The following is a 14,686-nucleotide window of genomic DNA, read 5'->3' as shown; positions in this document are numbered from 1 at the left end:
TTTAACGTAATGAGTACCTACCAAGTGCCAGACAATTATTATTATGGTGGAATTTTTTTTTTCTCTTTCTTGTCTCTTCTTTATGTCTTCCTTTCCTCACCCCCAGTGGTTAGGCAGTTGTCTGGCACAATGATACATCTGTGTAATCTTGGGAAATACAGTTACTTCTGTAAGAGATGGGTTGGTTTCCCTGTAGATACTTCTAGAACTTTCCATGACAATGGAAGTGTTGCCTATCTGTGCTGTGGAAATAGTAGCTACCAGCCTCATGTGGCTACTGAGCACTTGAAATATGGCTAGCAAAACTGAGGGACTGAATTTTTTTTAAGTAAACTCTACCCCCAATGTGGGGTTCAAACTCATGACTCAGATCCAGAGTCACACACTCTACTGACTGAACCAGCCAGGAGCTCCAGGAACTGAATTTTCTTTTCTCTTTTCTTCTCTCTCTGTCTTTTTTTTTTTTTTTTAGATTTATTTATTTATTTATTTATTTATTTATTTATTTATTTATTTATTTATGAGAGACCCAGAGAGAGAGGCAGAGACATAGGCAGAGGGAGAAGTAGACTCCTCGCAGGGAGTCTGATGGGGACTCGATCCAGGACCCTGGGATCACGCCCCGAGCCATAGGCAGATGCTCAACCACTGAGCCACCCAGGTGTCTCCAGGAACTGAAATTTCAATCATATTTCATTTAATTCTTTTAAACTTAAATAGACTCATGTGACTGTGGGCTCCCGTATTGGATAGTGTGGTCCTAAAATTAAGCCTACTCACCCCTCACCCCTCAACCCCCTCCCAATTCCCTCACCCCCACTTCCAGGAAGTATAAAAATTTGCCTTGTTTTTCCCAAAGGCATAAAGTCTCTAGTAGTGCTGAGGTGGCAGGGGAGTGGGAGCTGAAAAGGGAGAGAAGAAAAAAAAAAGGGAGAGAAGAATATAAAAAGAGGGGGAAAATGGGAACTTCCTGTGTGGATGTTGGGAGTGTAAAGTAAATGAATCAAATACAGAAAGGCTCGCATCCTGGGGCACCTGGGTGGCTCAGTGGTTGAGCGTCTGCTTGCCTTTGGCTCAGGTCGTGATCCCCGGGTCCTGGGACTCGTGAGGAGTCTCACATTGGGCTCCTCACGGGGAGCCTGCTTCTCCCTCTGCCTGTGTGTCTCTGCCTTTCTCTCTGTGTCTCTCATGAATAGATAAATTAAATCTTAAAAAAAAAAAAGAAAAAAAAAAAGGCTTGCATTCCTTCTGGAACTCAGTGATTAAAAGACAAACAACCAAATTCAAAAATGGGCCAAAGATCTGAACGGACACTTCACTAAGGAGAAAATACAAGTGGCCAGAAAATACAAGTGGTCTATTAGCCCAGGAAGAAAATGCTCAACATCATTAGTCATCAAGGAAGTGCAAATTGAAAACCACCAGGAGATACAACACACCTACCACAGTGGGGAATATGAGACAGTGTTAAAAGTTGCAAGGATGGGAAGCAGCCAGAGCTCTCAGACACTGTTGGTGGTAATATAAAAGGCAGCATTTGGGGGCACCTCGGTGGCTCAGGGGTTGAGCATCTGCTTTTGGCTCAGGGTGTGATCCCGGGGGTCTAGGGATTGAGTCCTGCATCAGGCTCCATGCAGGGAGCCTGCTTCTCCCTCTGCCTATGTCTCTGCCTCTCTCGGTCTGTCTCTCATGAATCAATACAAAAAATCTTTTAAAAATTAATAAATAAAAGCAAGCATTTCATTCAGTCTAATCTAATCACAATGATATGTAATCATTTAATAATATCTAATAATAATAATAATCTAGTAAGACAGATATCTACATCCTAATCTCCAGAACCTGTGAACATCTGATTACATGGCAAAAGGGACTTTGTGGATGAGATTAAATATGGGTCTTGAGCTGGGGAAATTATCCTGGATATCACCCTGGAGATTGTCTTGGGTACTATCACAAGAGTCTTCATAAGAGGGAGGTGGGAAGGTTAGAGTCAGAGATGTGCCGGCTGACACAGAGGTTGGAATGGTCAGGTCACAAGCCATGGAATGAAAACAGCCTTGAGAAGCTGCAAAGGGCTAGAAATGAATTCTCCCTGAGAACCTCCTGGAAGGGCCACAGTTCTGATGGTACCTGGATTTTAGACCTATAAGACCCACCTCAGACACCTGACCTCCCGATCTAGAAGGTAATAAATTTATGCTGTTTTAAGCTGCTGAGTTTGTGGAAATCTTTTTTAAAAAGATTTTATTTATTTATTCATGAGAGACACAGACTGAGAGACAGAGACATAGGCAGAGGAAGAAGAAGCAGGCTCCGTGTAGGGAGCCGGATGCGGGACTCGATCCCAGGACCCTGGGATCATGCCCTGAGCTGAAGGCAGACACTCAACCCCTGAGCCACCCAGGTGCCCTGAGTTCATGGGAATTTGTCACAGCAGCAACAGCAAGCTAATACAGTCACTGTGGGAAAAGGTCTAGCATTTTCTTCTAAATTAAACTCACACCAACTCCATGACTGAGAAGTTCCACTCAAGAGAAATAAAAACATATGCCCGCAAAAAAGGCTGGTATAAGAATTTTGATAGCAGCTTTCTTCACAATAGTCCCAAACTGCAAATATGCCAGGTGTCCACCCACAGAAAACGAGTAAGCCCATGGCTACATCCCTACAGTGGAATGGTACACAGAACAAACTACTGACTCATACAATAACATGGATGAGGATCAAAAGCATCTCACGGAGTGAAGGAAACCAGACACAAAAGATCAGCCCACACTAGGATTCCATTTATAAAAAGGTCTATAACACACAAAACTCGTCTATCGTGATAAAAATCAGAACAGTAGTTGCTCGGGGTAGGATTATGGGGAAGGAGGTAGGCATTGTAAAGGTAACTTCCTGGGGTGTGGAAGTGTTCTGTATTTTCTTCCTCTTTTTTTTTTTTTTTTTTTTTTAAGATTTTACTTTGGGGCGCCTGGGTAGCTCGTTGGTTGAGCTCCTGCCTTTGGCTCCGGTCATGATCCCAGGATCCTGGGATCAACTTCTGCATCGGGTTCCCCGCAGGGAGCCTGCTTCTCCCTCTGCCTGTGTCTCTGCCTCTCTGTGTGTCTCTCATGAATGAATAAATTTAAAAGTCTTTAAAAAAAAAAAAGATTTGGGCAGCCCCGGTGGCTTAGCGGTTTAGTGTCGCCTTCAGCCCAGGGCCTGATCCCAGAGACCCTGGATTGAGTCCCATGTCGGGCTCCCTGCATGGAGCCCGCTTCTCCCTCTGTGTCTCTGTGTCTCTGCCTCTCTCTCTCTCTGTGTGTCTCATGAATAAAAATAAATTTTTTTAAAAATAAAAATAAACAAATAAATAAAAATATTTTATTTTTAAGCCATTTCTACACTCAACATGGGGCTTGAATTTATAACCCTGAGATCAATAGTCTCAGGCTTTACTGACTGAGCTAGCCAGGCAGCCCTGTTCCATATTTTCTTATAGTGGTATATACATATGCCAAAATTCATGGAATGGTATATTTAGGAGTTTGCATTTTACTGTATGTAAATTCTAACTCAAAAGGGAACCATTGACAAAGAATGACCTCTAGTTAATAAGGTGTGTGCTGAAGTGTTGAGCACTGAAGTGTATGAAGACTGCCAAGTATTCTAATGAGTGGCTACACTGCAGGGTTTCTCAGCTTTGGCACTATTGACATTTGGGGCCAGGCCATTCTTTGTCCTGGGGGCTGTCCCAGGCCCTGCAGGATGTTGACTGGCACCTCTCCCACCTGCCCCCCTGCAGGTTATAACAACAAAAGAGTCTGTTTCCAGACATCGCAAAAATGTCCCCGGAGGGGCAAATTTGTCTCTGGATCAGAAGAGCGGATATAGGGAGAGAGACATATGGACATCTTGTAATAAAATAAATACAGGAAATACCAATTATAGAATGTTGCCAGTGGCTACTCCCATGTTCACTGGGCACTTACTCCCCCACCCCTAACATTTCTATATGCTTGAGATGATTCATAATAAAATATTAGGAAATGATGCACATGCCCTAAGGTCCATCTTACGAGTGTCTACCCTAGGGAAAGACAATTGGTTTGTGTTCACAGGAAGGATTCTATTTGAACATTCACCTTTCCTCTCATTTCCTTGTTTATAATATGAAAACACTGGAAACAATCTAAATGCCCATCAGCCATTGATTGAAATAAACTCCGTGTTGCAGAGTTCTGTGCAGTCCCTTTTTGGTTTCGTTTTTCATGAGAAAGTGCTGACATATTTAGTGCTGTGCTGCCCGTGGACCTCAGCAACAGGGCAAACATCACGAGAGAATTTCAGGGCTGATGGATTAGGCCTGCATCTTGATCGTCTGTCTGCATTTGTCAGAACCCAAAGAACTGTGTGCTAGAAAGGGTGAATTTTACCTTGCCTAGAAAAATAATATATGTGTCTGTGATATAATTACATATTTGCATATGGATTATACCTCAATATGCCTGACTTCCATGGAAAAGCTTGTGGGTTTTATTAGATGGCAGAGGGAAGAACAGGAAGGGGCAGCGGGCAGGTACCGGAAGGCAGGCTCATAAGGCTTAGGTGTGGGCACTGCGTGTGCACATCTGCATCACCTGCCGCAGCACGAATGGAAGAAGGAGCAGGAAGGACATCCCAAGGTGAGGGCCCTGCATGGCCCAGGCTGAGGCTCAGAGGTGGGTCCTGGGGCAGGTGTGCCAACCAGGAGGCTGGAGTGCAGGGAACAGGGAGGGGAGTGGTAGGGGGAGGAGGCAGGAGGTGAGGTGAAACCAGATTGGGGCTCTTAGCATTTATGGTTTCTAACCCTGTCACCAGGCTGTTAACATATACAGCCTGCCATATATTCGTTAATTATACACCTGCCTTATCTGCCCTCCCAGCCTGCATTCCATTCAGGTGGGCAGATGATTCTGGAGCCCTGAGAGATACTGGCAGCTATGCTGGGCTCTGGGGAAGCCAACGCGAACCGACTCAGGCCTGTGTCCTGGAAGAGCTCCCAGCCCAGCGGGAGAGACCAGCAGGTGAGCAGGCAATGCCCACACCTGGGGAGGAGGCTTTACACGAGGGGCCACAGGCATGGGCAGAGTTCTATGAGAAATCATGGAAGGCTTCCTGGAAAAGGAGACGGGGGGGGGAGTACCTTTCCCAGTGTCCAGAAGCCAATCGTAACAATAACAACGATATTAATAATGATAATAATTGATGGCAACATTTATTGAATGTTTGCAATGTGCCAAAATCATGGCACTAAGCACAGGGCAGAAATCGGTTGAACCATCCAGTAACTCAATACGGTAGATACTCTTATCATTATCATCATCCTTCTTCTCATGGATTTAGGAAAATTGAGGCACAGACTTGGTTTCCTGCGCTCAAACGGCATGTGCTGTGGTTGGGGAAACAGCGGCAGAGTCTCAATCTAGGGAAATGTGTCTTTACTGGTGGGAACTGAGAGTGGACGTGATTGCTTCTGGCTGGGGAAGGCTGTGGGGGCTTCCAAGAAGAGGACCCCCTGAGATGGATCCTTTGTGGGGGGTGGAGCTGGGCGCATAGAGTTACATCATATTCCTGGTTTTGCCTTCTTTTTTCTCTCTCTCTTTGATCCTCTACCCCCACCCCACTCCTAGACAAACCCAACAGGCTGCATCCATGCTCCATTGGGTACTTGTAAACACAGGCTTGCAGACCAGACCATCTGCTTTGTATAACTAAATCTTCTACACGGATAGGAAAGATACATTTTATCTCTTAAATTGTGCTATAGGACCCGGGTTTGGTTCTTACTTTTTCTACTCAGTAGTATGTCTTTGGGATCCTCCTGCATTTCCATATGTAACCCTGATCTGGGGCTTCTAGAACACCTGGAGAATCCCCCTCCCTTTTACTTACCCACTCCCCAAGTAACAGGGCCCATGACCCTGTCTATGTTTCCAGTCCCACCTCAGAGGCTGCCTTGGCCATCTTTGGACACATCCTATGTCACCTGTGCATGCCTTCCTGTGGGTACTTGGAAATGCGACTGCTGGGACATAGTGTAAGTGCATAGTTAATGTCACAAAATTTCCTCTGATCCTCTAGGGTGGATCTTGAGGCTCTCACAGCATTTCACTGGGCAGACAAGGGTGGAGAAGAAACAGCCAGCTCAAAGAGCTGAGCAAGTCCTCCGTGTATTTGGGGGTCAGGAAATTACAGGTGAAACTCCCCGAAGGGTGGAACCTTTTGCAGAATAGCCGTGTAATAAATACCTGATGGGATCAGTTTCTTTTTCCATTTCTTTCCTAAAAAGGAAACTAGGGTTGTTGTGGGTGGCAGTTTGGCAACATTTATTGAAATCTTAGCTGCTTTATACTCTGACTCAGCAATATCTGTGCCTGAGCATGAGGAAGTAGGCAGAAAGATGTTCGCTAGATTGTCATTTATAAACGCGAATGATGGAAAACCACTGAAAGTGCCATCAGTAGGAGGAGGGTGCTACAGATTGATGTTGGAGTGCTATGCGGGTGTGAAAAAGATGAAAGTGAAGTTAAATGTAGGGGTCCAGAAAGTTCCCACGACATATGGTTAAATAAGAAAAGTAAGTTCAGTGTATCGACTATGATCCTATTTCCTAAACACAAGAAATCATAGGAAGTATTTTTCAGTTACATATTTATCTATCTATATAAATCAGAAGTTGGCAAACTTGGTTTTTTTTTTAAAGATTTTATTTGTTTATCCACGAGAGACACACCGAGAGAGGCAGAGACACAGGCAGAAGAGAAAGGCTCCCCTGCAGGGAGCCCAATGCAGGACTTGATCCCAGGACTCCAGGATCATGCCCTGAGCCAAAGGCAGATGCTCAACCACTGAGCCACCCAGGTGACCTGGTTGGCAAATTTCTCCTGTAGTCTCTAAATAGTCAGAATTTACAGCTTTGAGCCTCCCACAATCTCTATCATAACTCCTCAACTCTGCCCTTGTGGTGTGAAAGCAACCATGGATGATGCATAAACCTATGGGCGTAGCTGTGTGCCAATAAAACTTTATTTACAAATACAGGCAGTGGCTCCCTGATGTTAATAAATAGTACATGTTTTTGATAGAGTATGCACCAAAATATTATGAGGGGTCCATCTAGAAGGGGATGTGAGAAGGAAGGTGCTGGTCAAGGGAAATATTACCCTCTTACTCGATTTTTTCCTACCTTGCATAATTAAGATGGTTTTAGTCCGAAAAGAAAATAATGTGTTAAAAATAGCTTCAGGGATCCCTGGGTGGCGCAGCGGTTTGGCGCCTGCCTTTGGCCCGGGGCGCGATCCTGGAGACCCGGGATCGAATCCCATGTCGGGCTCCCGGTGCATGGAGCCTGCTTCTCCCTCTGCCTGTGTCTCTGCCTCTCTCTCTCTCTCTGTGACTATCATAAATTAATTAATTAATTAATTAAAAAAATAAAAATAAGAAAATAGCTTCAGTGGCCTTTTCTCCCTTTCTGGTTATAAGGTAGTGATGATTGTTTTAGAAAATGCAAGCAGCAGGTAAAAGTAACCAGGAAGTTGAAGTTCCCCATTATCATACCAGCTTGAGCAGAATTCCTTTTTTGGTTTGAGTTTATTTATTTATTTTTAGTAATCTCTATGTCCATTGCGGGGTTTGAACTTAGGACCATGAGACCAACAGTCATGCTCTTCAACTGAGCCAGCCAGGTGCTCCTCCAGCAGAATTTCTTTCTTTCTTTCTTTTTTCTTTCTTTCTTTCTTTTCTTTATTTCTTTTTTTTTCTTCTTTTTAAAAGATTTTTTTTTTTATTCATCAGAGACACACAGAAAGAGGCAGAGACATAGGCAGAGGGAGAAGCAGGCGCCCTGCAGGGACCCTGATGCAGGACTCCATCCTGGGACCCTGGGATCAGAACCTGAGCCAAAGGCAGATGCTCAACCCCTGAATCACCCAGGCACCCCTCCAGCAGAATTTCTTAAAGGATTTATTTCCATTACAAAACAGATATTTACCCGGGCTCACTCTGAGGCCAGAGCAGTAAACAAAGCGAAGTCCCCAACCCCTGTAGCCTGGTGTTCTGCAGTCAAAGACAGAGGATTAAAAAAGAAACGCAGTAAATAAGTAAATAATGTAATATGTTGGAAGGTAAAAAGTACTGTGGGAAACAGAAACGGGACAGCAGATGAAGGAGATTGGGGCCACCTGAGGGCTGGTATGCTATTAAGCAGAATGGTCAGAGACGATCTCATTGCCAAGGTGACATTTAAGCAAAGACTTGAATGAATAGAGGGAGAGAGCCATGGGGATTCTGGGAAGGAGATGGCCTGTGCAAAGGTCCTGAGGTAGGAGCATGGCAGGTGTGTTCAAGGAACAGCAAGGAGGTAGGGCGAGGGGGTAGGAGATGAGGTCAAGGAGGGGATGTAAAGGGGCCATATCCTGCTGGGTCTTGCAGTCATAGTAAGGACTTTGTTTTTTATTTTTATTTATTTATTTTATTTTTAAAAAAGATTTTATTTATTTATTCATGAGAGACACACAGAGAGAGGCAGAGACACAGACAGAGGGAGAAAGCAGGCTCCCTGCGTGGAGCCCAAAGCTGGACTCGATCCTAGGACCCCGGGATCATGCTCTGAGCCAAAGGCAGAAGATATTCAACCACTGAACCACCCGGGCATCCCAGGACTTTTTTTTTTTAATTTTATTTACTTATTCATGAGACACACACACACAGAGAGAGAGAGAGAGGCAGAGACACAGGCAGAGGAAGGAGCAGGCTCCACGCAGGGAGCCTAACGTGGGATCGAGTCCCCGGGTCTCCAGGATCATGCCCTAGACTGAAGGCAGCGCTAAACCACTGAGCCACCGGGGCTGCCCAGGACTTTGTTTTTATTTGGAACGAGATAGGAACCACCAGGAGGGCTCTGAGAAGAGAAGGGACATGAGCTGACTTGGGGAATAGACTGAGAAAGGCAAGTTGCTGAAGCAGGGAGAACAGAGAGGAGGTGACTCTAATAGTCCAGGCAGGAGACAATGCTGGGTTGGTTAAACCAGAGTGATGGCAGCAAGGGGTCAAGGTGGATCTGTTTTGAAGGTCAAGTTGACAACATTCACGGAGGGACTGGATGTAGGGGGTAAGGAGAAAAGAGGAATCAGGATGATGTCATGTGTTTTGGTTAGAGTATGATCTAGAACCATCTGCCACCAGATCACCTGGGAACTGTAAACATGCAGATTCCCAGGCTCCCCCAGGTCTACTCAACTGGCACCTTTGGGGAAGGGCCCAGGATCCTGCCTCCTGAGCAAGCTGCCCAGCTGAAGACTGGTGGGGACTGGTGACCCCAAGGTAACCAGGGTGGGCCCCTCTGGGGGAGTCTACTCAGGAATAGAATATCAATGGATGAGAGAGAGGCTCCCCATTCCCTAGCTGTGTGACCTGGAGTGACACTGGAAATTATCCCAGCCATGACTTCTTCATCTGCGATATGGGAAAATTGATGGGAGCCTGCCTCACAGAGGTGATGTGCGATCCGAATGAGCTCATGTGTATAAAATATTTAAACCAGTGCCAGCGCATACAAGCTCCCAATAAAGGGCAGCTATAATTAGCATCTTCTTTCAAAAATGATACATACTTGGTAAAGGATCAAATTGATCATAAACAAGCCACGATCTCCTGCAGACTCTAGCTCACCTGGCCCCACATCGGGGAGTACAAGGATAAGATGCTACACCAGACCCAGTCCTGGCCTTCCAGAGTTCCCAGTCTTGTGGGCAGGGCAATGCCAGTCCCAGATGGGCATGACCCAGGGGTGTCAGGGTGACAGAGAAGGGGCAGAGCTATGGAATCCCAGAGGGAGAGCAGGAACTCTGGGGAGGGGTGTCCCTGACTGGCAGTGAGTACATGAGTTCTAGGCAGATAAGGCGGGCAAGAGAGGAGTGCTGGTCCGTGTGTAAAGGTTAGAGAGGCCTAGAATGGTCCTGCGAATGTGATGGGCTTCAAAAGCATCAGAGTAGCGTGGTCAAGTGCATGAACTTTTGAGTTAGACTGCTTGAGTTCAAATCCCAGCTGTGCCCCTTCCCAGCTGTGTGATCAAGGACAAGTTTCTTCACCTCTCTGTGCTTAATACCCAAACCCTTTTCGTTCTCCATCTGTGCATAACAAGTGATTCCCCCAACCGACAAAACTTCATGATTTAAAGCAACACACATTTGTGGTCTCATAGTTTTTATAGGTCAGGAAACATGAAATTTCATAGTTTTTTTTTTTTTTTAAAGAAGAATAAACACCAAAATATTATCAGGGGGATGTGTGTTTGGAATGGAGTTGGAGGATGCTGGTCAGGCAAAATGTTACCCTATTGTTTGATCCCCCCCATCTTATGTAATTAAAGTAGCTCCAACTTGAGGAGAAAATAACGTTTTTAAAAATAGCTGTAGTGGTTCTCTGCTTCAGGGACTCCCACAAAGCCATAATCAAGGTGTTGCTGGGAGCGCAGTCTCATCTCATGGCTCAGCTGGAAAGGGTCAGTGTCCGGGCTTGCTCTCATGGTTGTTGGCAGGATTCGGTTCCTTGCAGGCTCTTCACTAGAGGCAAGCTTCCCTTCCTTGCCCCTGTAGCCTTAAAGGTGTAAAGTTGCTTTATCAACACCATCTAGAGAGGGGACCCCTGGGTGGCTCAGCGGTTTAGCGCCTACCTTTGGCCCAGGGTGTGATCCTGGAGTCCCGGGATCGAGTCCCGCGTCGGGCTCCTGGCATGGAGCCTGCTTCTCCCTCTGCCTGTGTCTCTGCCTCTCTCTCTCTCTGTGTCTCTCATGAATAAAAAAAAAAATCTAAAAAAAAAAAAGAAATAATCAAATCTGACTCTAGATGCTTGTTAAACAATGCAACCTATATGCATAAGAGAGCATTTGGGATGCCTAGGATATAACAAGTATCATAAAAATATTAATTGTTAGTTAAAATGTTAATTAGTTGCTATCTGGCCAGCCAGGAGGAGTCAGAGAAGTCTTCTCAGAGGGAATTTTCTTTTTTTTTTTTTTTAGGTCCTTTTGTTGTTTTTTTTTTTTAATTTTTATTTATTTATGATAGGCACACAGTGAGAGAGAGAGAGAGACAGAGACACAGGCAGAGGGAGAAGCAGGCTCCATGCACCAGGAGCCCGACGTGGGACTCGATCCCGGGCCTCCAGGATCGCGCCCTGGGCCAAAGGCAGACGCCAAACCGCTGCGCCACCCAGGGATCCCCCAGAGGGAATTTTCGAGTTGGGGTTTGAAGTATGAGTAGGAACTTACCAGGTGACAGGCCATACATCCATTCATTTTTCTTAGCCAACAATCTTTCTGTGAGGCATCCTGTGTTCCAGATCCTGTGCTGGGGGATCCCAGGGATCCAGTGAGTCAGACTCTGACCCTTTGTGGAGCTACTGGTATGAGGAATGTTGCTCAAACCCAAGACTTGTCCTCTAAAGGCTCCAAGCTGGTAGAGGAGGCAGAGAGGGATAAAGTCCGGCGTGATCAGGACAGCAACAGAAGAAGGAAGAGAGTGGGTGAAGGACTCCTAGAAGGTTGGTACTGAACAAAGGCCTTGAAATGGCTGGTCTGATTCCCTACATTTGCTGAAGCCCAGAGAGGGAAAGGGACTTGCCCAAGATCACACAGCATGGAGGAGTCTCCTGATCCTGGACTCTGGGTGTCTTGAGGACTAGGTGAGATGCAAGAGATGCAGACCTGCCTCATTGCAGGCCCTTAACTCAGAGACACCCTACATACCCACGCCCCGCACTCCAATCTGCACACCCCCCACAGACAGCGATGTTGTCAGAGTCATGTGCCTCTAGACTTGATGCCTCACCCACATGCACAACATTGGTCTCTGGAGACCCTTCCCATCCCATGTACCAGTGGGGTTCTGGGTATACTGGGAACACAGGCATGACTTGGAGTCAGGCCTAGCCCTAGAGGGGCTGCTGGTCTGTAAAGCTACCAGCAGACAGATTGTTCCAATCTAGTGTCATCAGAGCATCAATACAAGGGAGAGGATATGGTGGCCAGGCATAGGGTGGGAGTGGAGTGAGACTAGCGGGTCTTTTTTTTTTTTTTTTTTTAAGATTTATTTATTGGGGAACCTGGGTGGCTCAGTGGTTGAGCATCTGCTTTCGGCTCAGGTCATGATCCCAGAGTCCTGGGATCAGGTCCCGCATCGGGCTCCCCTCAAGGAGCCTGCTTCTCCCTCTGCCTTATGTCTCTGTCTCTCTTTCCGTGTCTCTCATGAGTAAATAAATAAAATCTTTTTTAAAAATTATGATTTATTTATTTATTTATGAGAGAAGTGGGGGAGGAGGGACAGAGGAAGAGAATCTTCAAACAGACTCTGCTGAACATGGAGCATGGAACTTGAGCTCACAATCCTGAGATCATGACCTGAGCTGAAACCAAGAGTCAGATGCTCAACTGATTGAGCCACCCAGGTGTCCTGACTGTGTTAAAAGGTTTTAACACCCAGTACAGACTGAGCCTTGGAAAGTTGGCCTAGAGTTCTTGGGGTGGAGAGACAGAGAGGAAATAAGGAGCAGGAGGTATAGCATGTGAAAAGGTACGGGGGCATAAAAGACCATTTATCCATTCATCTGTCTGTCCAGCCATCCATTCATTCATCTGTTGATCCATTTATGCATTACTTGATTCTTCCATCCATCTGCCCACTTATTTATTCATTGTGTATATACTCCATTCATTCGTTTATTCTTCTAGCCAGTCATCCATTTCCTCACTGATCCATTTATTGATCTACTCATGCAGTTGTTCATTTATTCCTTCAGTTACACACCCATCCATTCATTCAATTAGAGTACCAACTGTCATATCATCCTTCTACTCCAAATGTCATCTCCTCAAGAAGCCTTCCCTGACTCCCTTGCTAAAATAACAGCCCAGGTGACTGCCTTCTCTTACTCTCTTCGACTTTTTCTTCCTAGCACTTACCCTGATTTGCCAATATGCTCTATAATCATATGTTCACTTGTTTGGTTTATTTCTACCACTGGAACACATTCATTCCTTCAGCAAGAGTGTGTAGGGTGTCTCCTGTGTGCCAGGCTCTCCTGTGTTTTAGGCATTGGGAACATGGCAGAAGATGAGACAGACAAAATTCCACACCAGCATGTGGGTGACATTCTTGTTGGGGGCATCGGACAATAAATAATGAATGTAATAAGCAAACTACTGGCAGGTTGTAGGATGCTGAGTGCTGTAGAAAGAAAAAAAAAATTAAAGACTGAGCAAGTGAGGGGTATTGGGAGTCCAGGGGAAAAGGTGCTCAGAGAAGCACTCATGGAGGAGGTGATATCTGAGCAAAGACTAGAAAGAGATGAGGGGGCCAAATGGTTACCCAGGAGAAGAGGATGCCAGTAGAGAATGGCATATGCAAAGGACCTGAGGTAGGGCAGAGTGTGGTGCGTCTGGAGCACAGGGAGGAAACAATGGAGAGATGGCAGGAGATGAGGTCAAAGAGGGAACAAAGGGGGCTACCTGGTGGAGAGCCTATGGGGCCCTGGTGAGGACTTTGCTTTAACTGAGTGAGACTGGTTCCAGGGGTGGACTCTGAGTGGAGGAAAGACAGGATTTAACTCCGGTGTGAGCAGTTTCCCTCCACCTGCCTGTAGGAGTAGATTAAGATCTGAGTTCCGTGAGGGCTGGGATTATGTCTCTGTAACCTCCATCTCAGATTCCAGAAGTGGTCTGAAAACTACGGCCCACAGATCAGACCCTCCCACTTCCTGTGTGTGTGTGTGTGTGTGTGTGTGTGTGTGTGTGTGTATAAGCAAGGGTTTAGGGAAACACAGCCATACACATACATACATACATACATACACAATGTATGTATTTACATGTAAATACATGTAAAATGTATTTACATTTTATCTATGGCTCTTTACCTGCCATAAGGGCAAGCAGAGTGTTACAGCAGAGACCATGTGGCCCTCAAAGCTGAAAATATTTACCGTCTGGCCCTTTCCAGAAAAAGTGTGCTGACCCCTGGTTTTAAAACAGGTCTGGCACGTAGTAGGCGTTCAATAAATATTTGTTGGCGCAGAACTGAACCCGTCATTCATCTGTGACCCTCAAGATGCCGCCAACATGCTCTTGTCTCAGAGCCAGTTCCAACTCTGAGTCACATGCAGGAAAACAACAGCCCAGCAACCAAAAATAAAATACGAGAACCATTCAAATCTTCACCACAGAGAGAAAATGCCCAGGCAGGATTACAGTCAGGGCCCACAGTGAAACTTAGCATGTTCTTTGTCCATTTCATGTTCTCTATTAAGGCTTGGGATACCTTGATTCTTCATTTCAGCTCAGGTGGTGATTTCAGGGTTGTGAGATCGAGTCCCACTTTTGGCTCTGTGCTCAGTGGGGAGTCTGCTTGAGACTCTCTTTTTCCCTCCACCCCACCTTCTCCTTGCTCTCTCTATGTAAATAAATAAAATCTTTTTTAAAAAAATAAGAAAGTTTTAGAGTGCCTGAGTAGATCAGTGGTTGAGCATCTGCCTTTGGCTCAGGTTGTGATCCCGGGGTCCAGGGACTGAGTCCTGCATCAGGCTCCCCGCAGGGAGCTTGCTTCTCCCTCTGCCTGTGTCTCTGTGTCTCTCATGAATAAATGACATCACTAGTTGCCAGGTAGAA

General features: G+C 45.8%; 1 protein-coding gene across 3 annotated transcripts in view; it reads left to right on the top strand.

Annotated features, from left to right (window-relative positions):
- The first annotated feature begins 4,975 nt into the window (after positions 1-4,975).
- MYH14 (myosin heavy chain 14) overlaps positions 4,976-14,686 on the top strand; it is a 99,880-nt gene continuing 90,169 nt past the window's right edge. Inside the window, exon 1 of one of the 3 annotated variants that reach the window (XM_055310862.1) lies at positions 4,976-5,051. The gene's annotated coding sequence lies outside the window, so the exon portion shown is untranslated. The remainder of the gene's footprint in view (positions 5,052-14,686) is intronic. The other 2 variants (XM_055310857.1, XM_055310858.1) reach the window with 2 other exon arrangements.

This window comes from Nyctereutes procyonoides, unplaced genomic scaffold (genome assembly GCF_905146905.1).
Source record: "Nyctereutes procyonoides isolate TBG_1078 unplaced genomic scaffold, NYPRO_anot_genome, whole genome shotgun sequence".
Taxonomy (NCBI): Eukaryota; Metazoa; Chordata; class Mammalia; order Carnivora; family Canidae; genus Nyctereutes; species Nyctereutes procyonoides.
This window is presented reverse-complemented; position numbering and strand designations above follow the sequence as displayed.